The sequence below is a fragment of the Pelodiscus sinensis genome, unplaced genomic scaffold, assembly GCF_049634645.1.
Source record: "Pelodiscus sinensis isolate JC-2024 unplaced genomic scaffold, ASM4963464v1 ctg38, whole genome shotgun sequence".
In the NCBI taxonomy this organism is placed as follows: domain Eukaryota; kingdom Metazoa; phylum Chordata; order Testudines; family Trionychidae; genus Pelodiscus; species Pelodiscus sinensis.
This window is the reverse complement of record NW_027465857.1, coordinates 593,380-621,349: the sequence shown is the minus strand read 5'-3', so window position 1 is coordinate 621,349 and position 27,970 is coordinate 593,380. Positions and strand designations below refer to the sequence as shown.

The 27,970-nt window shown below is 54.8% G+C and overlaps 1 long non-coding RNA gene across 1 annotated transcript; it reads left to right on the top strand.

Moving 5' to 3' along the window:
* The first annotated feature begins 14,950 nt into the window (after positions 1–14,950).
* LOC142823920 (uncharacterized) lies at positions 14,951–24,445 on the top strand. Its single transcript, XR_012898980.1, has 3 exons — positions 14,951–15,034; positions 18,601–18,885; positions 20,949–24,445. It is a non-coding gene; the product is annotated as an uncharacterized LOC142823920 (long non-coding RNA).
* The last annotated feature ends 3,525 nt before the right edge of the window (positions 24,446–27,970 follow it).

The window sequence follows — 27,970 nt, the reverse complement described above, 5'->3', positions numbered from 1 at the left end:
AATTCGAACTTAATTCGAACTAGCGGAGCGCTTAGTTCAAACTAGGTAAACCTCATTCTACGAGGACTAACGCCTAGTTCGAATTAACTAGTTCGAATTAAGGGCTGTGTAGCCCCTTAATTCGAACTAGTGGGAGGCTAGCCCTCCCCAGCTTTCCCTGGTGGCCACTCTGGCCAACACCAGGGAAACTCTACTGCCCCCCTCCCGGCCCCGGACCCCTTAAAGGGGCACGGGCTGGCTACGGTGCCCGTGCCAGGTGCAAGCCTGCCAGCACCCAGCCAGCAGACCCTGCACCTGGCACAGATCGAGCCAGCCACCCGATGCCCCCCAGCCCTCCGCCTCTTCCCGGGACCAGGCTGGCGGCTCCCGGGAGCTTGCCTGGGACTGCAAGAGGCGGGCACCCGCCTGGTCTAGTGCGGACATCATGGACCGCGTCCCCGACCTCCGCACTAGGCACAGGAAAGCGGCCGTCTAGGGCAGGAGAGCTGCCAGCCTGGCCACCCACGAGCAGGTGTGCATGAAAATCAAGGGGGTCCACTGAGACCCCCGACCCTGAGCCCTGAGCTTACAATGGCCGTCCTGGGTCAGACCAAAGGTCCATCTAGCCAAGTAGTCTGTCTGCCGACAGCGGCCAACCCTAGGGACCCTGGAGGGGATGGACCGAAGACAGTGACCAAGCCATTTGTCTCATGCCATCCCTCTCCAGCCTTCCACAAACTTTGGGCAGGGACACCACTCCTACCCCCTGGCTAATACCACCTACCTGAGTGGACCAGCCCAGCTGGCGTATTGCAGCCTGGCGATCTCCGAAGCGTTGAATTACCACAAGGTGCGAGAGGCCATATTAGACCAGCTCAGCCATTCCCCCGAGACCTGCCGACAGAAGTTTCACCAAGAGGTGTTTGGGCCCGGCGACCGACCTTGGGCGGTGGCACAACGACTGCGGGAGTGGGCTAACCGTTGGTTGGAACCCGAGCATAAGAGCGGTGCGCAGGTCACGGAGATGGTGGTAATGGAGCAGTTCGTACACATCCTGCCACAGGAGGGCCAAAGGTGGGTGCGGAGGAACCAACCCACGACCCTCAACGAGGTGGTCACCCTGATGGAGGCCCACCTCCTGGCCGAGTGAGAAGAAGGCGGAAGCAGGAGGGAGACCCTGCCAGGCGTGAAGGTAGGGGGGCCCAGGCCCCAGGGTAAACCCGCCGTGTGGGAGCCAACCCCGGGAGTCCGACGGGGAAGGGACAGTATCCCTCGGCTGGTGCCGGTCTGGTCCCACCCACCCCCGGAGAAGGCAGAAGGGGGGAGCGGCTGGAGACGGCCCCGAAGGAAGCCCGACCGGGACCCCGGGGGGCATGTTTTCAGTGCGGCCAGGAGGGGCTCCACTGCACGTTGAATCAGGGAGAATGACCTGAATCCGAGTATGGCGACCCCGGAGAAGGGAACCGGGTACTACGGGAAATGATGATAGAGGGACGCACGGTCCAAGCCCTCGTGGATTCCGGCTCCTCAGTAACGCTCGTGCGGGCTGACCTCATCCCCCCCCGGGCGACCCGAAGGCCAGCCGGTATGGATGAGATGCGTCCACGGGGAGGTGGAAGCATACCCTACCGTCCAGGCCCATATAACGGGTGGCGGGCAGGACCGCATTTGGAGGGTAGGCAAGGCCAGGACCCTGCCCTACCCCATGCTTATAGGACGGGACTGGCCGGGATTCAGACCATTGCTAAGGAGTCGGGCGCAGCTAGGCACGGAGGAGGCCGAAGCGGGAGGCCCCCCCAGAGTGCCCCAGGGAGAGGGGACCTGTATGGATCTGGAGGCAGACCCGGACTTCACGACAGAGCAGAGGATGGACCCCACTCTGCAGAATGCCTGGGACCAGGTGACTACGCCAGAGGAACTGGAGCCGGACGTAACCAGGCCGACCCAAGGGCCACAATTCCAGGTATGGAATGACTGCCTGTACTGGGTCACCACTGAGCGGGGCAGGGAAGTCCGGAAGCAGCTGGTGATCCCCACCCGCTTCCGTCGGGAGGTGCTGGAATTGAGGCACGCTAACCCCTGGTCGGGACACCTGGGGCGCGAGAAAACGCTTGAATGAATCCTGAAAAGGTTCTATTGGCCGGGGGTCTTTCGGGCCGTGCGGGACTTTTGTGAGTCGTGCCCCGAGTGCCAAAGGACCACCCCGCCCCGGGTGCCGAGAGCCCCGTTAGTGCCCCTCCCGATAGTCGCAGTTCCTTTCGAGCGGGTGGCCATGGACCTGGTCGGACCCCTGGAACCGTCGGGGAGGGGGCACCGATACATCATGGTGGTGGTGGATTATGCCACCCGCTACCCCGAGGCCGTCCCTTTAAGGAACACTAAGGCCCTGACCCTAGCGCGAGAGCTCCTGAGGATCTTCTCACGGGTCGGCCTGCCACAGGCCATCCTGACCGACCAAGGCCCGAATGTAACATCCCGGGTCATCAAAGAACTCTGCAAAATGTTAAAAATCAAACGGTTGCAGACATCGGTCTACCACCCTCAAACCGACGGACTGGTCGAACGATTTAACCAGACCCTGAAGGGGATGTTACGTCGGTTTGTGCAGGATGACCCCCGAGGGTGGGACATGATGCTGCCCAGGCTTTTATTCGCAGTAAGGGAAGTCCCTCAGTCGTCTACTGGCTTCTCCCCTTTTGAGCTGTTGTACGGCTGGCGACCGCGAGGGATCCTAGACCTCCTCAGGGAAGGGTGGGAATACCAACCCACGGCCGGATGGGGGACGGTCCAATACATCACACAGCTGCGGGAGAAACTAAGCCGTTTGGGGGAATACGCACGCCTGAACCTCAAGGAGAGCCAAGGGCGCCAGGCGAGACATTACAACGCCAACGCCCGCCAGCGAGAGTTCCAGCCGGGCGACCGGGTGATGCTGCTCCTGCCTACGAAAGAGTTCAAACTTTTGGCCCAGTGGCAAGGGCCCTTTGAGGTGGTCCGGAAGGTAGGGGAAGTGGACTACGAGGTAAAGATGTCAGGCCACCGACAAGGGACCCAGCTCTTCCACATCAACTTGCTGAAGAAATGGGTACCCCGAGAAGCCCTGTTGAGAGCACCGCCTTCCGAGGGAGAGGACCTAGGGCCATGGAGCGGGGACGAGGCGAAACCCCCGGAGATTACGCTAGACCCCCGAGCTGACCCCACAGCAGCAAGGACAACTGTGCGGCGTCCTCCAGCGACACCAGGGGACCCTCACGACCCAACCTGGGCGGACGACGCTAGGGGTACATCGGATCATCACGGAGGAAGGCTGGATCGTGCGGGAACCCCTGCGCCCCCTCCCCCGGAAAATGTGGGACACCGTAAGGCGGGAGATCCAGTTGATGCAACAGTGGGGGGTGATAGAACGAGTGGCGCAGCCCAATCGTTCTGGTCCCCAAGGCTGATGGCGTGACGCGATTTTGCATCGACTTCCGGCGGGTGAACTCGATATCCTGCTTCGACGTGTACCCGATGCCGAGAGTAGACGAACTCCTGGAGCGGCTCAGGCAGGCCACCTACATAACGACTCTGGACCTGTCGAAGGGGTACTGGCAGATACCCCTCGACCCTGAAGCCTGAGAGAAGACGGCCTTTTCGACCCCCTTTGGCCTATTCCACTTCCGAACAATGCCTTTCAGGCTGCATGGGGCAGCGGCGACGTTCCAGCGGCTGATGGATCGGGTATTGGCCCCACATCACGAATACGACATCGTCATCTATAGCCCAACATGGGGGGACCATCTGAGACAGGTAGAGGCAGTGCTCGCGGCTTTGGGTGAGGCCGGACTCACAGCGAACCCAAAGAAATGCCATTTCACCCAAAGGGAAGTCTCGTACTTGGGGTACTCGGTGGGGCGGGGGCGGTTGAGACCCATTTACAGCAAAGTACAAGCTTTAAGGGACTATCTGACCCCAACAACGAAAAGACAGGTCCGCCAGTTCTTGGGACTCGCGGGGTACTATAGGAGATTCGTCCCACGGTTCGCCACACTGGTAACGCCGTTGATGGAACTAGTGAGGAACACTGAACCCCCCCAGGCGGAGCGAGACTTCCAAGTGTTGAAGGAAAGGCTGGCATCGGCTCCCGTGCTAACACAACCAAATTTCGATAAGCCCTTTACCCTTTATACAGATGCCTCGGAGGTGGGACTCGGCGCTGTACTAGCGCAGGAAGAGCCAGACGGGGACCATCCCATCCTATACCTCAGCAGAAAGCTGTTGCCCCGCGAACGAGCCTATGCTACCGTCGAGAAGGAGGCACTGGCGGTAAAATGGGCGGTGGACGCCTTGTGGGTATGTCTACACTACAAAGTCAGTTCGAACTAACGGATGTTAGTTCAAACTAACTTTCATAGGCGCTACACTAGCGCTCCATTAGTTCGAATTTAATTCGAACTAACGGAGCGCTTAGTTCAAACTAGGTAAACCTCATTCCAAGAGGATTAAGCCTAGTTCGAACTAGCTAGGTCGAATTAAGGGCTGTGTAGCCCCTTAATTCGAACTAGTGGGAGGCTAGCCCTCCCCAGGTTTCCCTGGTGGCCACTCTGGCCAACACCAGGGAAACTCTTCTGCCCCCCTCCCAGCCCCGGACCCCTTAAAGGGGCACGGGCTGGCTACGGTGCCCGTGCCAGGTGCAAGCCTGCCAGCACCCAGCCAGCAGACCCTGCACCTGGCACGGCACAGAGCCACCCACCCGATGTCCCCCAGCCCACCCCCTCTTCCCGGGACCAGGCTGGCGGCTCCCGGGAGCTTACCCGGGACCGCAAGAGGCGGGCACCCGCCTGCTCTAGTGCGGACATCACGGACCTCGTCCACGATCTCCGCACTAGGCACAGGAAAGCGGCCGTCTAGGGCAGGAGAGCTGCCAGCCTGGCCACCCACGAGCAGGTGTGCATGAAAATCAAGGGGGTCCAGTGAGACCCCCGACCCTGAGCCCTGAGCTTACAATGGCCGTCCTGGGTCAGACCAAAGGTCCATCTAGCCCAGTAGCCTGTCTGTTGACAGCGGCCAACCCTAGGGACCCTGGAGGGGGTGGACCGAAGACAGTGACCAAGCCATTTGTCTCGTGCCATCCCTCTCCAGCCTTCCACAAACCTTGGGCAAGGACACCACTCCTACCCCTTGGCTAATACCACTCCATGGACCCAGCCTCCATGACTTGATCTCACTTCCCTTTAAACTCTGTTCTAGTTCTAGCCTTCAGAGCCTCCTGCAGCAAGGAGTTCCACAGGTTGACTCTTTGCTTTGTGAAGAACAACTTTCTGTTACTAGTTTGAAGCCTGCTACCCATTCCTTTCCTTTGGTGTCCTCTAGTCCTTCTTTATGGGAACTAATGAACTTTTCTGTATGCACCCTCTCCACCCCACTCATGCTTTTAGAGACCTCTATCCTATCCCCCCTCCATCTCCTCTTTTCTAAGCTGAAAAGTCCCAGTCTCTTTAGCCTCTCTTCATATGGGACCTGTTCCAAACCCCTCATCATTGTAGTTGCCCTCCCCTCTCCCAGCCTCTCTCTTCCCCTCTCCCACCTCCTTTTCCCAGTCTCCCCCAGTTTTGTTCAATAAAGAGAGATTCTATTTTTGAACACAATTGTCCTTTATTTTGTACATCAGGAAGGGGGGCTAGGGAGGGGTAAGTGGAAGGAGGTGAGGGAGGAATGGGGTACGCGCCCCCGATGGGGAGGACTGGACTGGCTCTGTGGGCTTCTGGGGGTGGAAGCTCTCCTGCAGCCCCCCAATTGCCCCCTCTCCCCAGATGGCAGCCTGCGGCAAGTGCAGCCGTTCTGATGGCCGAGTGCTGTGATGTGCCCAGTGTGGGTACTCCGGGCAATCCAAGCCAGGACTGCTTTGCAAGCGGGGCACCCCTGAGAACTGTCTGTCTGAGACAGCAGCTCCATGCTCTAAGTCCTCATCTGATGCCCTGCCGGCACTGCTTCCGGCCATCCTTAACCCCGGTTCAGGGTCCACTCAGTGTGGACAAGCTAGTTCGAATTAGCAAAATGCTAATTCGAACTAGTTTTTTAGTCTGGATCCGTTAGTTCAAATTAGCTTAGTTCGAATTAGCGCTGTAGTGTAGACATACCCCCCAATACCCCTGCAGAGACCCAGTGCAGTCCTGGCCAGAAGAACTCCAGGGCTATCCTGTAGGGCCGGGCTCAGTGTTGAGCTGGTGGCAGAGCATGGACAGCACTAGTTGATTCAACACCAGCGCCCTCCCATGCAGGGAGACACACTGGAGCAGTCCCGTCCATCTCTACAGCCACTCACCCACCCTGGCCTCCTTGCCAGTTCTTCGGCGGAGAAGGATGCGTGCCGGGTAAAAAGATGCCCAGATAGAGCAGCGGACCCGCGCTCCACCTGATTGCTTCAAGTGCGGGTGGGAGGGAGCCAGCCCGCCACCCGTCCCTGACCACCAGGCCAGAGCTCTTGACCCAGTTGACCCAGGTGGAGGAGGCCACTGAGTAGACCGCTTGGCAGGCCTCCACCCGCGCCAGGTCGCCCGGGTCCTGGACCACGAGGAGCACATCATCGGTGTATGCTGAAAGGACCAGCCGCAGCCCCGGCTCTCGGAGCACCAACCCCGTCAACCTCTGACGGAAGAGACAGAGGAAGGGCTCGATCGCCAGGGCGTACAGCTGGCCCGACAGCGGACACCCCTGACGTACCCCCCGCCCGAAGATGACCGGCTCGGTGAGGATCCAGTTGAGCTTGACCAAACACTCAGCGAGAGCGTACAGCACCCGGAGAAAACCCACAAAATGGCGCACGAAGCCGAAGGCCTGCAGAGTGCCCAGGAGATACCCATGGTCCATCCTGTCGAACGCCTTCTCCTGGTCCAGGGACAGGAGGATGAACGACAGACCGTCCCTACACCCGAGCTGTAGGAGATCCCAGGCCAAGTGCAGATTATCGAAGATGCTACGGCAGGGTGGATCACGTCCGCCATCACGGACCTCAGCGGCAATGATATAGCTTTTGCTACAACCTTATAGTCCGTGCTGAGGAGCGAGACAGGATGCCAGTTCCGAAGGGCGTGGAGGTCCCCTCTCTTTGGCAGCAAGGCGAGCATGGCTCACCTGCATGACAGAGGGAGGACCCCGCTCTCCAAGGACTCGGCCCAGACGGTGACGAGGTCTGGGCCGAGGACATCCCAGAACACGCAGTAGAACTCCACAGTCAGCCCGTCCATACCCGGGGTTTTGTTGCTGGGCATGAGACGGAGGGCTTCCGAGAACTCGGCCAGAGTGAGAGGCGGCTCTAGTCGGTCTCGATTGCCCGCGCTGACGGTTGGGAGCTCAGTCCAGAGCACCCTGCAGGCGTCGGCTTCAGTAGGATCTGGGGAGAACAAACTGGTGTAGAAGGCCCTGGCCCTTCCACGCAACTCCTCTGGATCTGTGAGAGGGGTGCCGTCCTCTACCAAAAGGCAGGTGGTGTCTCTTTTAACCCCACTCTTTTTCTCCAGGGCGTAGAAGAAGCAGGAGCCGCGATCCATCTCCCGAAGGAGATGGATGTGGGATTGAACAAAGGCACCCCCAGCTCAGTGGTCCTTGAGGGCCCAGAGTTCCTCCCACTTCTCCCAGTATGCCTCGTGGAGGGGTGGATCCTCGGGGTCAGATACCAGGCACCTCTCGAGCTTCGAAACCTCCCGTTCCAGCTGCTCTATTGCCGCATCCCTCCACTGGTTGGCGCCCTGGGAGTAGTCACGGCAGAAGAGCCGGGGGTGCACCTTCCCCATGTTCCACCATCGCCACGTCGAGGGAAAGGCGGGCCGCCCCCCCACCCGCCTGGCCAGCCAGAACTCCCGGAAGGACGCCACGAAGCCCACGTCCTCCAGCAGGCTATTGTTAAACTGCCAATAGGCCCCAAATGGTGGTCTGTGAACAGGACCATCCGGATGCTGGAGAAGTGGGCTTGTGCTAGATGGAAGCAAGATAGATAAATGCGGTCCAACTTGGAGAGGCTCGACCGATCGTCCCCCACCCAGAGGAATGTGAATGTGGTGTCATCCAGGTGGTTGTCGCGCCAGATGTCCTTTTTCTTCCCCGGCCCTTTTTACTGGCCAAAGTGGAGGCTGCTCCCAAATCTGGGGGAGCGTCGGTCATGGCAGGGGCGGAGCCCGGGCTGGGGATCAGGAGGTCAACCGCAGTGATTTTCAGATTCGGTGTCAATGGGGGGACCATGGGGTCAATGGGGGCGGGGGCAAGTGTCTCTTCCATTATGAGTGGAGGGGTTGGAGGAGGCACAAGTGACAGGGAGGGGGACAAGGATCAACCACTCCTCCCCACCAAGCAGCAGGCAGGAGAGGAGGGCGTCAATGGAGGGGAGGGGGACGGAGGGATTGGGGGGGTTGACCACTCCTCCCCACAGGAATAGGGTTCAGGAGGAGGGTACTAAGTCGGGGAGAGGAAATAGGGAGCAGGGGCAGCAACCACTCCTCCCTGCTGAATTGAATGCAGAGGAGGAGGGTGCTAGAGAGAGGGGCAGGGGCACATGGGGGGTGGGGCGCAACTGGGAAGGTGGGGAAGTAACTACTCCTCCCTGAAGAACAGACAGCAAAGGAGGAGGGTGCTAGAGGTAAGGGTACAGACGTGAGGGAATGGGGGGAGGTCGCAATTGGGGAGGAGGGGGATGGGGAAAGCAACCACTCCCTCCCACTAGACTGTTGGCAGGGAGGGAGGGCACCAGCAGAGACAAGGCATGGATGGGAAACTGAGGAAAAGGGGGAAACTAGCAACCGCTCCTCCCTGCAAGGCTGGAGCATAGCAGGAGGGTGCCGGAGGGGGGGCATGATTGGGGGGGAAGGGGAAGCAGCCCCCTTCCCCCGCTGGACTGTTTGCAGGGAGGGAGGGCGCTAACAGAGGCAGGACACAGATGGGGAACCCAGGGAGTCAGGAGCCAGCAACCACTCCTCCCTGCAAGGCTGGAGACACAGGAGGAGGGCGCTGGTGGGATATGGCAGGGGACACAGTAGCAGGTGCAGGGCAGGGGTTGGCTCCTCGGGCTGCACTGTGGTACAGGGGGAACTATGAACTCATCAAGGGAGTGCAGTGTACGGGGGGGGCTAACTAAAAGGGGAGGGAAGGGACACAAGCGCTTGGGGAGGGGGCCAGGGCACACAGGGCAGTAGCAAAGGGCTAGTGGGAGGCTGGGGGAGGAGAGAAATACAGAGTGAGTAAAGGGTGGGCAAGGCAAAGCAGCAGCTGGGGGTCAGCGCACACACTACAGCAGGGAGCTGGGGTAGGGGCGGGGAAGGCAACAAAAACTCTGGGGCTGGGCGGGGCAGGAAAGCAAACTCAGGGAGGGAGGGAGAAACAAACTGGGCTAGCAGGGTGGGGCAGGCAGCAGGGAAGGAGGCAAACTGCTGTGGTGGGGGGCAGGGCGGGGTGAACAGAGGTGAAGAAGGCCCCCCAGCCAAATGCAGCTGAGGGAGGGGGGCCGAGTCCAAGGGGGTGGGGGGCACACCCATGAGTGCTTTTGGGGGCTCAGTCCTCACCTGCTGCTGCAGTGGAACAGTCCCAGGTGGAAAAAAAGGGGGCAGTAGCTAGCCCCACCGAGGGAGAGGAGCAAGTCTGGTTGGTGTGAAGGGGTTGGTGGAGGGGGTGTTGGGGGTGGTGGCAGCAGGAAGGGGGGGCAGCTGGACTGGGAGGAGGGCTCTGCGCCTCTCCCCTGGGCCCCCTCACAACAACTCAATTTACCACCACCCCAAGAGCACAGGTGTTAAAGCTCAGTCCCAACAAACCCCCTCCACAAGTCCTGGTGGTGGGCCTCTTTCTCCTCGTCCTCAACAGGGAGCTGGTGTTGCAGCAGGCAGGTGGGTGGCAGCCAGCCAGGGAAGGCCTCTGGGTGGTGAGTGCTGGTGGTGGGGTCCTCTTCACCTCTCCCTCCAGGTTGGGTGGGGGGGCAGGCTGGCAGGCCCCCCCCCCCCCCACAAACAGCAGCAAGCAGCAGTCCAGGGAGGGAGAGGCCCAGCAACAACAGGCAGGCAGGCAACCACAGGAGATCACTAGCCAGGGAGGGCTCCCAGTGGCAGCAGCAGCCAGGCAGGCAGAGCAGGGGAGAGAGGGAGGGAAGAGTGCTCCGGAGCACAGGAGAGGAGCAGCAGCCACACCCTGCTTCTCCTTCTCTGGAGCCGGGCGCTGAGGACCACCCACTGACCCGGAGGAACCCCTGCGGGAGGCCAAACTGGCTACAGGGATGCAGTATCCTGTTTTCACAATTTCCAACACCCACTTGTCTGTGGTAATGGCTGACCAGGCTGGATAAAAGTCGGCTAGTCTGTTGCCAAATGCTGTGGATGATGTGGCTTGCTACCTTGGAAATTTCGGGGTTGTCAGACCCTTGACCAGGTCTTCAAAACTGTTGTCTGGATGTTGATGGTTGTTGAGTGGAGGTCTGATCTGAGGGCCGTCTACGTCTGTTTTGCCTTGGTTGGTGTCTGTTGTCATATTGTCACTGTTGTTGGTTGAATGATCTATGTCTGTATCTTTGGTGGAATGATCTGTTTTGTTTTCTTCTTGTAACAGGTACCTGAATGCCTAAAGTCTTGAGCGTGGCCCTTGCGTCCTTCAGGGTATGCAAGGAACTGTTTGTGGACTCTGCAAAGGGCTTCGTACCCTCAAATGGGAGGTCCTTTGCAGTGGACTGGACATCTCTCGGAAAGCCCAAAAGTTGAAGCCAGGAAGCTCGTCTCATTACCACAGCTGAAGCCTGGGATCTGGCTGCTGTGTCTGTTGAGTCAAGCGTGGCCTGTAGGGCTATACGGGATAGTAATGTGCCCTCCTTGATGTTCGCTGTAAACTGTTCTCTTTTATTGTCTGGGAGGGAGTCAATAAAAGATGTTAGTTGATCAAAAATATGGTGTGTGTATTTTGCTAATAATGCGGCACACTTAGCAATTCTGATTTGCAGGCTTGCTGACGTATATGCCTTTGTCCGCATTGCATTCCAGCCTCTTCCAATCCCTGGAATTATATGTGTAGCTTGTTGCTTCCCTCTTTGATTCATGACTTCTACTACAATGGAGTTTGGTGCAGGGTGGGAAAACAGAAATTCTGCTCCCTTGGGAGCGACATAGTATTTTCTGTCCACTCTTCTGAGTCACAGGGGCATTGTGCCTAACAGGGTCGTGGATTCGCTTCAAGACAGAGTTGATTAGGGATAGATCGTTGCTTTTATTAATCTCACTACAAAGACAAACTTAATACTGCCAAACGATTACACAGCTACTACAAAATACAAATCTCACCACATCACTACCATTACAGGCTTAATACTGGCAAATACACAACTACTGCAAACTAATCCAAATAATTAGCATAGGCAAAGCAATACATATAAATGAGCAACAGGCACTTGGAAATGCTTACGCCCCTTCAGGTCTATTACACCCCTTGCTCTATTCTTCAATGCTGGCCTTCTAATTCCTTTAATTTAGTTCCATTAATTAGCAATCCAGTTAGTCTCTGGTCCAAGTATCTGGTTATGTCTAAGGAAGTGAACACAGAGCTGGACAGATCCTTTAAACTACTTAGGATCAATCGATTAGCTTGGCTTGTGTCTAGGCCTTCACAGGCATTGGATATTACTATGTTTACCAGCCTGGATACTATACAATTTTTTTTGCTCTTTGCCATAAGTGTTGCTGACAGTTTCCAGGACCAGACCAGCCTGTGATGGTATCTGCTAAGCCCCGTTGCCAAATTAGGTGTTTACCAATTTGATTAGCCAGTCTGGTAGTGTTAGTGCATTGCTGGTCTATACCTTTTAGGGCAATGCGGATTTCGACCTTATAAGTGTGGAACACCACTGAGGTGAGGACTGGTAACACTGGTCCTTTCATTACCAGCCCTGGTTCTGGGACAGGGATCTGCCTGGGGCATGATGTACATTCAGGAGGTTTTATTTTGTCCTTAAGGACCTGGTTAATAATACCCAAATGAGGGCAAGTTAGCAATGGCCATTGTTTAACAAATGACAGCCATGCCTCAGGGGTTACCTTGTCTGGGCTTTAAGTGGTAAGCCCCAGTGGGAGTCAGTAGGTCCCACTCCGACGGGTACCTTGTCAGTATAATTGGTACATGATCTGATATTAGTGTTTGGTTTTCTTCACGCTGTCCCATACAAACTTTAACTCAGAGGACTGTGTATTCTTTGTCCTCATAGTGTTCATGTAGTTACAATAAACAAAATAATTATGTGAATGAGGGGAGGCCCAAGGCCGTGCATTCCCCATCGCTATTAGTGTGTATCTGTTCTATGTATGTGACTTGAAGGCTGGTTTCATTGACTGGAATCACTGTTTTTCTTATGGGACCAAGCATGGTTCACAGATGTTTAATTGTTAATAGGACCCATGCAATTCCATAATTCTTGAGGCCTTTTAAGGCATCAGGCACCAATGAGTAGCAGGGCAAGTAGCTATTATTGCAATGGTGAGGTTACTAGTTTTCATTGTTGTGGGCATCTTTACTTAACTATGCTGATGTCCCACTTGCCCGTGTTGTTTTACTTACAGATTTCTTATTATCTCTGGCCATTAAAGCAAAACCAATCCGGTGGGGAGGGGGCTGGTACCCCACTCCCAGTCCTTCTGTTCACGTGGCACACTTCTTGCTTCCTTCCACTTCCTTTTGTTCACCTGTGGAGATATTGTTAACATTCTCCTAGCTTAACAATTACTACACTATTATCCTTTTACTACATTTTAAAGTTGTCAATTGATTGCCAATTGATTGGGCCCAATTATTAATTGTTTTGTTTAAATTCATGCTTTTGCTTTACTTAAAATATCTTTTCATTAAAACAATATCCTACACACAACAATATTTGCAATACGAATTACAATTAAGACACACAAGACAAACTTGGACAGAACACAAACTTATTATGTCATGACACAGAACCATGTTTTGTTGTTGTTTTTCTTCAGCTGGCACCCGCGCTTTCTGATGATCTGAAAGACAAGAAAACATTTCTACCCCCATCAGGGTGGCACATTATACCTTAAAATACTTTCCTTTTACAGATGTTTTTTGTTAATTTTGATCAGCCTGTTGTTACCTAATGGTATGCTTTTATTTTGTAAATCAGCTTCAGAGGGTTTGAGTGAATTACTTTATTGTTCAATTATTAAGTTAAAGGTGGCATGCCTCAGTTTTCCTCTTGTACTGCAGACCAGGTGTTTAACGTGTGAAGGTTCAAATGAATCACTGCTACAGAAACTCTTTCCTTAGAACAAGGCATTTGCTAGTTACTATTCCAGCAAGTAAAAAAAGTTTTTCAGTTCCTGAAAAAGGATCATATACAGTGTTACTTATTAAGACTATATTAATAATAATATTGACATTAATTTTTGTCAAATAGGTGTGTCATGATTATGAGGGTTAGCCAGCAGCCTGGGGATTAAGGGGTTAACTACACCTAGCCAGGTGGAGTGGCCAATAGGAATGTAGGTAGGACTTTCAAACTGGGACAAAGGAATTTGGGTTTTTTCCTCCTTTGTCTCTCTGGGTGAGTCCTCTGCAGCTACAGAGGGACAAGCATGTCTCTCTCTCTCCAAGAAACAATTCTTCACTTTCTGTAAGTAGGGTAAAGTTTAGGTAGTTTCGTTAGGTTTTATTGTTTTAAGGGTTGGGTATGGGATCTGAGATCTGGCACTGCTTAAGAGATGTTTGGCTTTTCTTTTTAACTAAGTTCTAGCTCATGGCGTAATTCCTCCATGAGTATATTTTGTTACCTTTCCATCTGATCCTTATGCTTGCAACAGGAATATTGTTGTAATAATAAAAGTCTTCTCGTTTCTTTTTATTAACCTGGCAGTGGTTACTTGTGTGTCCTGATTTTTATAATAGGGGTGAGATTTCCCAAATGATCTTTCCCCTAATCTCGTTATCAATATTTGGGTGGTGGCAGCTGAAGTTTTATTCCCAAGATCTAGGTTTTTAAGATTTTGGGGGAAGTTTTATACCAAAGCCTGGTAGATAAGGCTTTGGGGTATACTTGCTGGCCCCCACTTCTGCATTTATCATGCCAGAGTGGGGAAGGAGCCATGACAAGGTGCTTATAAATATCTTGTTTGTGTTTGGACAATTTACTTCAGGGGACAGGTGTTTTATATTCCTTTGAAATAGGCAGCCTGTATTCACATATAACGTTGGATCTGAAAGCAAGCCAAAAGTGTTATCAACTCAGCCTTGAACAGAGACAGTAAAGTTCCAAAGCTTGAATTCCTAAAATAATAATTTGCTTCTAGAGAGTTAAATTTAACCTTAAGAATTGAATGCCCAACACAAGCACTACCCAATTTGTGCCTTGTCTGTTTGCAATTTTAAGTAAGAGGGCATTATCCAAAACAAAATAAAACTAGTTCACTTGAAACCTACAAAATAGTTACAATATATACAGCTCGTTTTTTTTATGCAGTTAACCAATGAAGTTTCAGTAGAATCCCCTTTGCAGATTTAACAAAAGTGTTTGTAGCCAAATGTTTAAATTTGATTGTTTCTTTGCCTAGATGGTTTGCACAGTGCTTAAGGAAGAGGCTGCAAAGAAACGAGGCGTCATTTTTAAAGCAGGTTTCCCTTCACATATTACAACCATCGCTTAATTCCTTCCACACTCCCACGGAGTCCACTTCTCACCTTCACATACTGTGGCGGGGTAGCCCCGCCCCTCCCTAGAACCCCGGCGTCTCCGCGGGGACGGGGAAGTGGGGCCGGCACCTCGCCAGGGCGAAAAAACGCGCGGAGCCCCGGGCGGGGAGCAGGGGCGTCCCAGCGAGGTCGCAACGCGGGGGAGCACACCGGCGGGGGCGGAAGGACGGCCAGGGTGGCGTCAGCCGTGACGTCACCAGCGCGACGCCCAGGGGCGTCGCCGGGTGATGACGCTGGGGGAAGCGTCATCCTCCCGCGTCCGGCGGGAAATTTAAAATGGAACTCCGGGCCAGAGGAGGGGACGGATCCCCGAAGAGTGGTAGCATCACAGCCAGGACCTCACGGACCCGACTACTGGAGACCCTGGGTGAGTCTTAACCCGGGGGCCCCAGGCTAGCGGCAGCTCACTGCCGGGGAAGAAGTGACCCAGGGCGGGGGCGTGGACCCCGAGAGCGGGGGAGTTTAGGGGTTTTCAACCCCCTCCGCTAGGCAGGAATGCATGTCCTGACCTTAGGGCCCTGGGTCGGGGTCCGGAGGGAGGGTGGGCCCGGACCCCCTTCCCCAGCGAGCAGGGGGGCAACCGGGCGCATCTTGAAAATTGTAAAAGCGCATAATTCAATAAACTAAAAGGCACCCAATACGCCAAAAGGAGGTGTTACTTGGGGGTTGGGGGACGCGGACGCGGGTGGTCCCGTACACATACCCTCAATCATTTGCTTCGTCCTTCCAAAGAAAACGTTTCTCATTCCTAGTAACTTTCCAATGTCTGTTCTACTTTCCTTATTCCTTCCACTATGCCCATAGGGCTCCAAACCTTTTGCCTTCCCCTTTCACATGCTTTTTCCTTCTTATGATCCGTCCTGATTCCTGCTAAATGACTTTTCCCAATGACACAGGTTTGTCCAGTATTAATTTAGTAAGGAGGGTGGGTTTTCCAATTAGCCCCCACACATCCTGATTCTTTTCAGTAGGTAAATCCGAATATGTATTATTGCAGTTAGCTATTACTAATTTTAAACTTCTTAGTATAGGGGTTTCATAACATCTATGATGCAGCAGAGTCTGCGGTGTTTTGTTGTTTACAGCGAAATTAAGAGATTGTAAACGTTGTCAATTTACTTCAAAGTCTGTAGGGTTTTTGCTGAAACAGTTCATTCTATGCTGGCTTTGGGGTTAACTACTTCCTCAAACTTGATAGATCTAGGTCACCAATTGTGTCTCCTTGTCGGGGCCAATGATGATTACATCTTCAAATTCAATTGCCACTAGCTGGTTTAAGGTGGCCTCCTCCTCCCACGCCTTCAAGCCAAATATAACTGTGTGTGAGGGGAAGGTTTGGCTGCTTATTAATAATTTGCCCGGCTGCCCTCCCTGTTCATGTATTATGAAACATTATTTGCTGGCACGGAGCTTAAGAATCTCCTGGAGTTACTTGGCAGTTTCTCCTGCTCCTGCGTGTGGTTGTGTGTGTCCTGTGTGCTGGGGGCGCTCCTACTCGGCCACTGTCCTGCCTTCCCCCCTCTAGGGTGGCAGCATTCTGGTTTAGTGTGACCAGTCTTTTTGCAGTTGTTATAAAGTTTGGGCTTCCTTCTGTGCCCACAGTCCCGTGTTATGTGCCCCGGCTTCCCGCAGGTGTAGCAGAGAGTGGCCTGAATTGGATGGAATGTGGCCGCTGCCTTTATAGTGTTGGTTGAAGCTACTTTCTTTCCCTTCCTGTTCTGTAAATCCATACTCCACTTCATTATGTCTGTGTATGCGTTTCCAACCAAAACGCCCAGGGCCAATACAGCTTGATGGTCAGTGGACATCCCTTCCTTCAGAATTTGGAGGACCATTTCCCCTAATCTAGTAAGCTTATTCCAAGACTCGGTGTTTCGCTTTGGATCGGACAGATTTGTAACTAGAGCCCGTTCTTCCAGAGGGAAGATCTGATCCCTTTCAATTATCTTCTGTGCCTCCTCTCTATCTTCAGTAATATGTGGTAAGGGCCCATATAGGGCTGGGCATAAAGAGGAGTAGAGGGGGTAATGTTGGGCCAAATTCCCCCCCTAAGCTTGGGAGAGGTGGTGCAGTTGGTATGGCGCCAGATGAGAATCCTTTCCTCTCACTCCTAGTGCATTCCTTTGGCACAGAGGTGCTGCAGCTGCTTGTAAGTTACATTTCTCACTGCAGGGCAGATTTTTGCTTTTCTGAGCTTCAATCTCATCCCTCAGGGCTTTAATTTCTTCCTCTTCTAATGTGAGGGTTTTTAACAACGTTATTACTACCTTCTTGGTGTTTCCACTTTCCTTTTCAATTCCCCACTTGACCAAATCCCTCTCTGGTGCTTGTTTGTAGTCTAGATGTTCCTGTGGGCTAGCTCCCCCTTCTCCCTGCGATGTCATGGCTTCTATCTCTCTGCTCCTGCCTGTATTACTAACGTGTTTCTTCCTTCACTTTTTTCCTTTTCTTTTCCAACCTTGATTCGTGAGCACAAGCCCCCCCCCCGGATCAAGCACTGGGGTTTTGGGTTTTATGGAGGTTGGCGCAGCTTTCCTCCCTTGGCTGTCACAGCCACTGACATCCACACACCTGGGAACCTTGGGAATCTCTCCCTCCCTTTTCTCTGTACACAGCTTTGCTGTTTCCCCCAGGGGATGAGTTTTCCCCTACGTAGGTCAGCCTTTCCCTCCTATACTTCCGTATACAGCTTATACCACACGGTCACTGTGCCTGCTGACACCCTCCCACTGCCAGCTGGGTTGGGGATCTGCACTATTCGAGGGTGTATACGTCACGTGCCTGTTGGGGGGGCTTCCATCAGGTCTTACAATGTTACGTGCAATGAGGAAGTGGACCACCAGTTCGTACTGCCTGCCGCCTTGCGTACCCAGTCAATTCTGAGCTTAATGTACGGCTCAATAACTCCCTGGTGGTTTTATCCAGTCCCTCCGTAACAGCCCCTTAGCTCAAACAGTACACTGCCCTCGTCTGCTTGTCCCCTCAGGCCTGCCTCTATGCTTGGTTCACACACGTCCATGTGTCTCGTGCCTCAAACGGCAATGGATCCAGGATGTGTCTGGAGGGAATGAGAGACTTCAAACCCAGGCCTAATGAGGTGGTAAATAAACGTACTCACCTCTTTGGGTATCAGTCTCTGATCCCTGATCAGCTCACAACTCCTGGATCCTGGACAAGCCCCAAAACTGTAGGGAATAATTCCAGACACACTGGGTGCAGGTGAAAACAAGCAGAGGATTTATTGGTTCACACAGCTGGTGGAGTGCTCACCAGGTTAACCCCTGATGAGTACTCCACCAGCTGTGTGAACCAATAAATCCTCTGCTTGTTTTCACCTGCACCCAGTGTGTCCAGAATTATTCCCTACATTCACCTTCCTATAACTGATGTTCTTCGAGATGAGCATCCCTGGGGGTGCGCTCCACATTAGGTGTTGAGCGTCCCAGCACTTCGATGGATTTTTCTTAGCAGTGCATTGGGGGCTGCGCATGTGCGGTGCATGTGAGCCTTCCCCGCTGCCATCGCGCATGCGCGGCCCACCCTCCATTCAGTTCCTTCTCTATCTGGAACCCGGCAAAGAATGTGTTATAGATGTTATCATAAGGGCTTTCCGAAGTAGAGGGGAGGAAGGGAGGGTAGTGGAGCACTCCCAGGGACGCTCATCTCGAAGAACGTCAGTTACAGGAAGGTGAGTAACCTCCTTTTCTTCTCCGAGAGGCATCCCTGGGGGTGCTCCACATTAGGTGACTTCAAAACAATATTTTCCTATGGAGGTAGGGACTTCAGATCAGGTAAGTATGCCATTTGTAATACAGCTTTTGCTAGTTTACTATGCTGGAGGGGTCCTGAAGGGAGTGCATAATGTTTTGCAAAAGTGTTTTCTGAAGACCACGTGGCTGCTGCACATATGTCATACCGTGGAATTTCTCTCAGGTAAGCGATGGACGTGGCAACCGCTCCTGTGGAGTGTGCCTAGATTGGAATTGGTGAAGGTAAGTCGTTCAGCGAATAACAATTAGCAATGCATTCTGTGATCCAATGTGACAATCTGTGATGAAATTTGTTTTCCCTTAATATGCTCTGCAATGGAGACGAAAAGTTGAGAAGAGGATCTGAAAGTTTTGGTTCTGTCGATGTAGAAGGAGAGAGCCCTTCTGACATCTAGGGCGTGCATCTGAGCTTCAAATGCATTTGCGTGGGGCTTTGGAAAAAATACTGGTAAGTATATTGTCTGATTCAGGTGGAAAGGGGAGCACACCTTAAGGGTGTGTCTAGACTACATCGATGGAGGCATGTAGATTAGACAGATAGGCAAAGGGAAATGAAGCCGCGATTTAAATAATCGCGGCTTCATTTAAATTTACATGGCTGCCGCGCTGAGCCAAGAAACAGCTGATCAGCTGTTTGCCGGCTCAGCGCGCTAGTCTGGACGTTCCGTGCCGACCTGAAAGCCCTTTATCGACATCCCACTTATGCCTCGTAGGATGAGGTTTACGGGGGATGTCGATAAAAGGCTTTCATGTCGGCAGGGGAGCGTCCAGACTAGCGCGCTGAGCCGACAAACAGCTGATCAGCTGTTTGTCGGCTCAGCGCGGCAGCCATGTAAATTTAAATGAAGCCGCGATTATTTAAATGGCGGCTTCATTTCCCTTTGCCAAATAAACAAATCTACATGTCTCCGTCGACGGAGCCATGTAGTTTAGATGTACCCTAAGTAAGAATTTTGGATGCGATCTCATTGTGACCTTATCCTTAAAAAAAGATTATGAATGGTGGTTCTGCCATCAGGGCCGCCATCTTGCTCATTCTGTGGGCTGAGGTTATTACTACCAGGAATGCCATCTTTAAAGATAAATGGTGTAGGGAGCATGTTGCCATAAGGATGGCCAATTTTGCATGGAGAGATATGTGCAGAATGTTTGTAAGCTTGTGTTGCGTCTGCAGCATATCTGAGAGAGAGAGAGATCTCTAAGGTGTCAGCCACTCTCTTGAAAAGCTCTTGGAACGACTTAAAATCATCCCCATAGTTGACAGTGGGGGCATGTACATTGGTTAGGCCTCCCGGAGCAGTTCCTCCGCCTCCGGGTCAGTGGGCAGCCACTTAAAATAAACCCCCAAGTCAATAGTTCAATAACCCGGCCTTGCTTCAGGTCGGGGCAAGAGGCAAAGAGTTAAAAAACCCTAGCCCTGGTTCGGGGCAGGGTAACAACCAAACCCAGGCTATTCAGGGGTTCTGGGCCCAGGCTGGGTTCAGGCAGGGCAGTAAGCCTTCACAGTCCCAACCATTACAAAGCTCTGGCCCTGATGCAGGGCAGGCAGCAGTCAGCATTAGCCTGGAGGTCAGAAACCCAGGCCTTGCTTCAGGTGGGGCAGCACCCAAATACACAGGTAAGGGGCCCTGGACCTGGTTCAGGGTGGGGGAGTTCACAAACCCTTAAGGTTAGCAGTTTTAGAAGCCCTGTGTCTGGTTCAGGCAGGGCTGCAAACAACATGGTCAGTTTGTGAGTTCAGAGGCCCCTGCCTTGCTTCAGGCAGGGTAGTTTATAAGGTTCAGAAAGCCCTGGCCCTAGGTCAGGGCAAGGCAGCAAGCAACACAGTTCACTAGTTCAAGGAGCCCAGGCCTGGTTCCAAGCTGGGCAACAAACAAACAGTCACAAAGGGTTTGGGGTCTCCTTGCTCAGGGAGGTGTGCCTGAAGGCCTCCCCCATTCCAACTACTCCCCACCACCCCTTCCACCAACCTCCCCCTTTTTTAACATCTGGACTTTCTCCTCACCCTTTGGTGGAGCTTGCTGCCTTGCCTGAAGCACCACCCAGGACTGTGCCTCTGCAGCAGCAGCAGGCGACGACTGAGCCCCCACAAGTACTCATGGGCGTGCTCCCCCCACCCCCTTGGATTTGGCCCCCCTCAGTCAGCTACATTTGGCTGCGGAAGGGGACTGGGACCGTGCAGGAGTCAATAACTGCCAGGTCATGGCAGGCATCCTTAGGGAGATTGTGGATCATCACTCCCTGGTGGATGTCTGGTGCGACCACCACCCGGACAACATCACCACCTTCACAATCATCCAGGTGGGGGTCAATTGGTTGTGCCACTCCCAGTTGGACTGCATTTATCTATCTCGATTCCATCTAGCACGAGCCCACTCCTCCAGTGTCCAGCTGGCCCCATTCATGGACCACCATTTGGTGGCCGTGGAACTCTTAGCCTTTCCATCGGCGTGGCGATGGTGGGATGTGGGAAAGGTGCACGCCCGGCTCTTCTGCCATCACTACTTCCAGGGTGCCAGCCGGCGGAGGGATGCAGCGATAGAGCAGTTGGAGCGGGAGGTTTTGAAGCTTGAGAGGCGCCTGGCGTCCGCCCCCGAGGTTCCACCCCTCTGCGAGGCGTACCAGGAGAAGCAGGAGGAACTCCGGGCCCTCAAGGACCACCGGGACGGGGGTTCCTTTGTTCGATCCCACAGACATCTCCTTAGGGAGATGGATCGCGGCTCCCGCTTCTGCTATGCCAGTTTATTCTCCTCGGATCCAACTGAAGCCAACGCCTGCAGGGTGCTCTGGACCGAGCTCCTGATACTCAGTGAGGGCAACTGAGACCAGCTAGAGCTGCCTCTCACTCTGGCCGAGTTCTCGGAAGCCCTCCGTCTCATGCCCAACAATAAAACCCTGGGCATGGACGGGCTGACCGTGGAGTTCTACCGCGTGTTCTGGGACGTCCTCGGCCCAGACCTCGTCAACGTCTGGGCCGAGTCCTTGGAGAGTGGGATCCTCCCTCTGTTGTGCCGTGCTCGCCTTGCTGCCGAAGAGGGGGGACCTCCGCGACCTACGGAACTGGCGTCCCGTCTCGCTCCTCAGCACGGACTACAAGGTTGTAGCAAAAGCCATCTCGCTGCGACTGCGGTCCGTGCTGGCGGACGTGATCCATCCCAACCAGACCTACACCGTCCTGGGCCGTAGTATTTTCAATAATTTGTACATGGTCCGGGATCTCCTAGAGCTCGTGTGTAGGGACGGTCTGTCGTTCGCCCTCCTGTCCCTGGACCAGGAGAAGGCGTTTGACAGGATGGACCACGGGTATCTCCTGGGAACTCTGCAGGCCTTTGGCTTCTTGCCCCATTTTGTGGGGTTTCTCTGGGTGCTGTACACCCTCGGAGTGTTTAGTCAGGCTCAATTGGACCCTCACCGAGCTGGTCAGCTTTGGGCGGGGACTACGTCAGGGGTGTCTGCTGTCAGGCCAGCTGTACGCCCTGGAGATCAAGCCCTTCCTCTGTCTCCTCTATCAGAGGTTGATGCTTGTGATGATGTGCTCCTCATGGTCCAGGACCCGGGCGACCTGGCACGGGCGGAGGCCTGCCAAGCGATCTACTCAGCAGCCTCCTCCACCTGGGTCAACTGGGTCAGGAGCTCTGGCCTGGTGGTAGGGGATGGGTGGCAGGCAGGCTCCCTCCCACCCGTGCTTCAGGCCATCAGGTGGAGCGCGGGTCCGCTGCTCTATCTGGGCAACTTTTTATCCGCCACGCATCCCCCTCCACCAGAGAACTGGCAGGGTTTGGAGGCCAGGGTGGGTGAGCGGCTGCAGAGATGGACAGGACTGCTCCAGTGTCTCTGTGTGGGAGGGCATTGGTGCTGGTCCTGTCTATGCTCTGGCACCTGCTCAACACCCTGAGCCCGATCCCAGAGGTCCTGGCCAGGCTAAAGAGGATAGCCCTTGAGTTCTCCTGGCCGGGACTGCACTGGGTCTCTGCAGGGGTCCTGTCTCTTCCCCTGGAGGAGGGGGGCCAGGGCCTGGTCTGTGTGTGCACCTGGGTCCGGACCTTCCACCAACAGGCCCTGCAGAGACTCCTGTATAGTGCAGGTGGTTCAGTGTGGAGCCTTTTGGCGCGTGCCTTCCTCTGCCGCCTCCGAGGGCTCCGATACGACCGGCAGCTCTTTTTTATCCACCCGAGGGGTCTTCCGCGAGACCTCTCAGAGCTGCCGGAATTCTACCAGGACCTCCTCCAGACCTGGAAGCTGTTCTCGGCGACCAGGTCTGTTGTGGCCTCCGAGGGGGCAGACCTCCTCGCGGAGCCCCTGCTCCACAATCCAGCCTTGTGCGTGCAGGTGGCGGAGTCTCCCTCGGTGCGCCGGAGGCTGATCCTGGCAGAAACCACCACGGTCGGAGACCTCCTGGACTACGACAGGGGGGACTGGGTGGATCCCCGAGCGCTTGCTCAGCGCGTGGGGCTCTCCACCCTGAGAACCCCCCTGCGCCTACTCCAGGAGGTGAAGGCAGCTTTGTTGCAGCCCACTCTCAATTTCCTGCAGCGAGCCCTGGGAGAGGGCCCGCCCCGCCCTCACTATAAGCCCTCCGGCCTTTGTTATGGGGCCCCTGTTCTGATGGCCCCCCTGGATTCCCCACCCCTGGACTCCTAGCCAGCTGCCAGATTTGCAGCTGGTTTGCTTCCGAACCATGCCCAGAGACCACCTATACACGCTCGTGCTCCTCACATTGCACTTCCTACTTTGAAGTAGGAATAAGAGCCTCCGGAAAAGGGCACTTTTTCTGGAGGATCGGGGCCAGTGTAGATGCTCTTTTCCGGCTTTTTTAAAAGCCGGAAAAAAGCGGCGGACATTTTTATTTAAATGCCGCGGGGGATATTTAAATCCCCCGCGCATTTCCCTACGACGATAGGTGAAATTTACATGCCCCTTCTGGAAAAGGGGCCAGTGTAGACGTAGCCCTGTTGTTGGGAATCAGTTCAGATAGGGGTAATCTACAGTGGGGGCTTCTATGATCCAAGTAGCCAAGGCAATCAATACCCTTCTGCTACAAATGATAGTAACTCTGGAAAATGTGCAGGAAGCTGCAAGATTGAACTTTCTTCCCAGAATGGAAAATTAACATCAGAGGTGTTGAAATGCCAATAGTGATCCTTGGAGACCAAGCCTACTCCTTGTTTTCGTGGCTCATGAAGCCATACACAGGCAGCCTGGACCGCAGTAAGGAGCAGTTCAACTACAGACTGAGCAAGTGCAGAATGGTGGTAGAATGTGCATTTGATTATTTTAAAAAACAAAAAAGATTTTACAGTTCTTGACTAGGTTAGACCTCAGCACAGTAGTGGATTTAGAGTTAGTGGGGCCTTGTGTTCAGCTTCATTTTTGGCCCCACCCTGGGGCCCCAGCCAAGAAAAAGAACATTCACTCTTCCTGCCCCTCCCATATTCATTCTTTTTTCTTCATCTACCTCCTATACTATAAGTAATAAGTAGTAAATGAAAATAAAGTGAGGTACCTTGATTGTTTTTTTAATCTGACTTTTTTCCACAGACCACTTGAATTGCTGAGGGTCTCAGTGGACCACTTAATGATCTTTCTAAATATTGTTTGTACCATGAGCTCACTATTGTAAAGTGCGTTGGATAAGAACGCTTCATAAAAAAACATAATAACCTTTCCTCAGCCCACCTGAATGGAGTTCTTGGAGCACAGTTTGAGACCTTTTGGTCTAGATGAAAGCTTGTATTTGCATTAAGCTAACATGAAAAATGTGTACAAATAAAATGTACAGATGACGCATGAATGGAAAAACAAAACTTAGCTTCCTCTCAAGAAACTTATTCAATATGAAAAAAAATTATTCAGATAGCTTTCTTTCTACACTTTTTCTTTACAAAATTGTCAATTACGTCAATGTAACTAATATTTTGTAAAGAGGCACTTTCAATTGTCAATATTGTTGAACTTGTCAAATGTTCCCGACTCATCACATTTTGCAAATAAATTGTAACTTGTTTCAATACAGAAAAAGAATGTTCACCAGAACCATTTGTGACAGGTATTGTTAAACATATTTTCAGAATGGTTTCTACATTTGGAAAGGTTGCCTGCAAACCGTCATGTGCAAGTCTGTACAAATCAACTAGTGATCTCGAAGAGCAGACCTCATCATTTTTGATGAAAAAATAATATATGGAGATATACCCATCTGTAGCGGCTTCTCACTCGCCACAGCGCCACCTGCCGTCGGGTTGGGGAATTAGACGTGCTGGCAGGTGGCGGGATCCTTTCAGGACACTGCCCTCCGGCAATGTCCACAACAGCCTAAGCTTCCCCCCCTTCTGGGGGAGTGTGATAGGCTGGGAGGCCTTCAGAAGGCAGTACCCCCGTCTCCGGCATGGGGTGATACGCCTGTCCTACTGTGCTACCGTGCCTTACAATAGTTCAGGGCAGCGAGTTTATTCCCGGCCTTGCTTCAGGTCGGGATTAAAAGGAAATAGTTTGTGCGCCCGGCCTTGCTTCAGGCCCGCGCCGCTGGGCAATAAGTTCAAACACACATGTTTGTAGAAGCTCTCTAGTTCCGGAGCGAGGCCGGTAGTGCACCTGCAGCAGCGGTGAGGGGGAGACTGCCACCCGACGAGTGGGTGGCAGGGGGGGCACAGGCCCACCCACTACACTGCACCCCAACCCAGGATGCAGCCGTGCAGCCGCAACTGGCTCAGCAGGGCTCCCACCCACAATTTGCTGGCTGAGGGCTGCTCTCAGCCCGTGCTATCTCCCCCTTCCCCGGTACCTGTACCTCCAGCAGGTCCGCCAGGGAGTCAAAAGCGGTGTCATCCCAGCAGGGTCCGGGCAGCCCGATCCAGGAGTCAAAAGGTTGGAGCTCTGCAGCATCCCGCAGGCTCATCTGGGCCCAGGGTTCCAGCAACCATCAGGGTTCCAGTTGGTCCACCGGCTCGGGCCAGTCCTCTGGGTCTGCGGGTAGTCCTGCTGGCTGGCTTGACCAGGTCTCTATACCCCTGGCAGGGAAACCTTGCTGGCCTTCGGGGCGGCCGCTGAGAGAGGCCTAAACCAGATCTCAACCTGGCTCAGTGGGTGCCCATTCAACGCTCGTGAGAAGGAGGAGAGGCAGCAGGGTGCAGGGGCTGCCCTCTTCCTTCTCCCCCCCGCTGGTTCCTGCTCCTGCACCAGCCGGAGCCCTCCCCACCCACCCACCCACCCAGCCACCTGCCTACCTGCCTAGGCCTGCTCCCCGGACGTCGCTCCAGCCGCTGCACCCCACCACCACCACCACTACCGCCACCTGCTGCTGCTGCTGCCTGAGGGGAGAGGGGGGGCCTGCCGGCTGCCCTCCCTCTCCCCTCCACCGCTCCAGAGGAGGAGGACCACCCCACCAGCACCCATCACCCGGAGACCTTCCTCTGCTGCACCCCGCTGAGGGGGAGAAGAGGAGATCACCACCACCTGGAACTGTGGAGGGGGTTTGTTTAAAGACGGAGCTTTTTTAATCTGCTCTAGGGGTGGTGGTGAACTGAACTGTTGAAAGGGGGGCTGGGGGAGAGGCTCAGGGCCCTCCCCCTAGTCCAGCTGCCACCCCCCACCGCCACCACCCCCTCCACCATCCCTCACCACCTGGACTGTCTCTTCTCCCCCTGGCGGGGTTTGCTGCCCTGCCTTCCACCTGGGACTCTGCTGCAGCGGTGGGCGAGGTCGAGCCCCACACAGCGCTCGTGGGTGTGCTCCCTCCCCACCCCCCCCTTGGACTTGGCCCCCCTCCCTCAGCTACATCTGGCTGGGGGGCCACCCTTACCCCTGGTCACCCACCCTACCCCAGCAGCTTGGTTTCTCCCCACTGCCTGCCCCTCCCTGTTAGCCTAGTTTGTTTCTTTCCCTCCCTTCCCAAAGACACTTACCCACCACACCTGTTCCCAAGTTTACCAGCCACGCCCCCGCCCCAGCTAGCCGAAGTGTGTGGGCCCCGCCCCGCCCCACCCAGTTGTTCTTTGCCTCCATTTTATCCTTCCCCGCCTGCCAGCCTTGAGCACTACCCAGTTTGCCTTGTCCCCCCCCCGCCCCGAGCGCTTGTGCCCCCCCTTTTAGTTAGTCCCCCTGTACACTGCACCTCCCCAACAGCCCCATAGCCCCCCCTTGTATCCCAGTGCAGCCGGAGGAGCCAGCCCCCGCCCAGTACCCGCTACCCTGCCCCCTGTCTGCCCTGCCAGCACCCTCCTCCTCCGCCTCCAGCCTTGCGGGGAGGAGTGGTTGCTGGCCTTCTAGGCTCCCTGTTCCGTTACCCCTGGCAGAACCCTCCCTCCCTGAAATCAGTTGGTGGGAGGGAGTGTTTGGTTCTCCTCCCCCCCCCACTTGTGTACTCCTTTTCCTCGTGTGTCCCTCCCTTGCAGTAGCGCCCTCCTCCTTTAGCAGGGAGGAGTGGCTGCTAACCCTTCCCTCCCACCGTTGTCCTTTTCTTGAACCCAGTGCCCTCCCCTCTTCCGCCCCCACCCCTTCCCTTCATTGATACCCTCCTCCCATGCCTGCCGCTTTGTGGGGAGGAGTGGTTAACCCCTGCCCCCTCCCTTCTCCGTTTACCATCTGTACCTCCTTCCACCCATCCTGCAGGATGGAGGAGACCCTTGCCCGGGTTGGTCCCTCGGTCCCACCATTGCCATCGGCCCAAGTAACCGCTGCGGCTGACCTCCCGACCCCCAGCCTGAGCTCCGCCGCTGCCACGGCCATTGCCCCCCCGACAGAGGTGGACCTTCTGCCTCGGCTGGCAAGAAAGGCAAAGGCCCGGCCCCGAAGACTAAACCCACCACGGCCGAGGCCGCCCCGTCCCCTGTGGCCCTATCACCTGCCACAGCCCCTCCTTCCCTTGCCGTTCCCCCCACCGGCTCTGGGGGTGATCCAACCAAGCCCCCCAGAGCGTACGCCCAGGTGGCCGCTGCCGCCCCCTCACCTGCCATGTCATCAGCCCCGACTGCCGCCTCCAGCTCCATCCCTGGTGGCCGGGGCCCCTTTCCCACCTTGACCAGGAGGCACGGCGTCCGCTGCCTCCTGGTCGCCGCCTCGCCCCACGTGGAAACATACGTGCGGGCGTTGGCGAGGGTGGTGGGGGCCTCGGCCGTGGTAGCGGCCTCTAAGATGTATGGCAAGGCGGTGTTCTTCCTTGCCTCGGAGGCCGCCGCCCAGGAGGCGGTGGAGAGGGGCCTGGTGGTGGGGGGCGTGCACGTGCCCCTCGAACCACTGGAGGACCTGGGTGTACAGGTGGTCCTCACCTCCGTCCCGCCCTTCCTCCCTAATGCGGCCCTGTTGCCCTCCCTCTCCACTCTGGGGAAACCCATTTCAACTATCAGCCCTCTCCCGTTGGGCTGCAAGGACCCCGCCCTCCGCCACGTCCTATCCTTCCGCCGGCAGGTACAGCTTCAGCTGCTGCCGGCGGCGCGTGGCGGGGAGGCGCTCGAGGGGTCCTTCCTGGTGCCCTACCAGGGAGCCCACTATTGAATCCACTATGCCTCGGGGGAGACCCGGTGCTTCCTCTGCCGGGC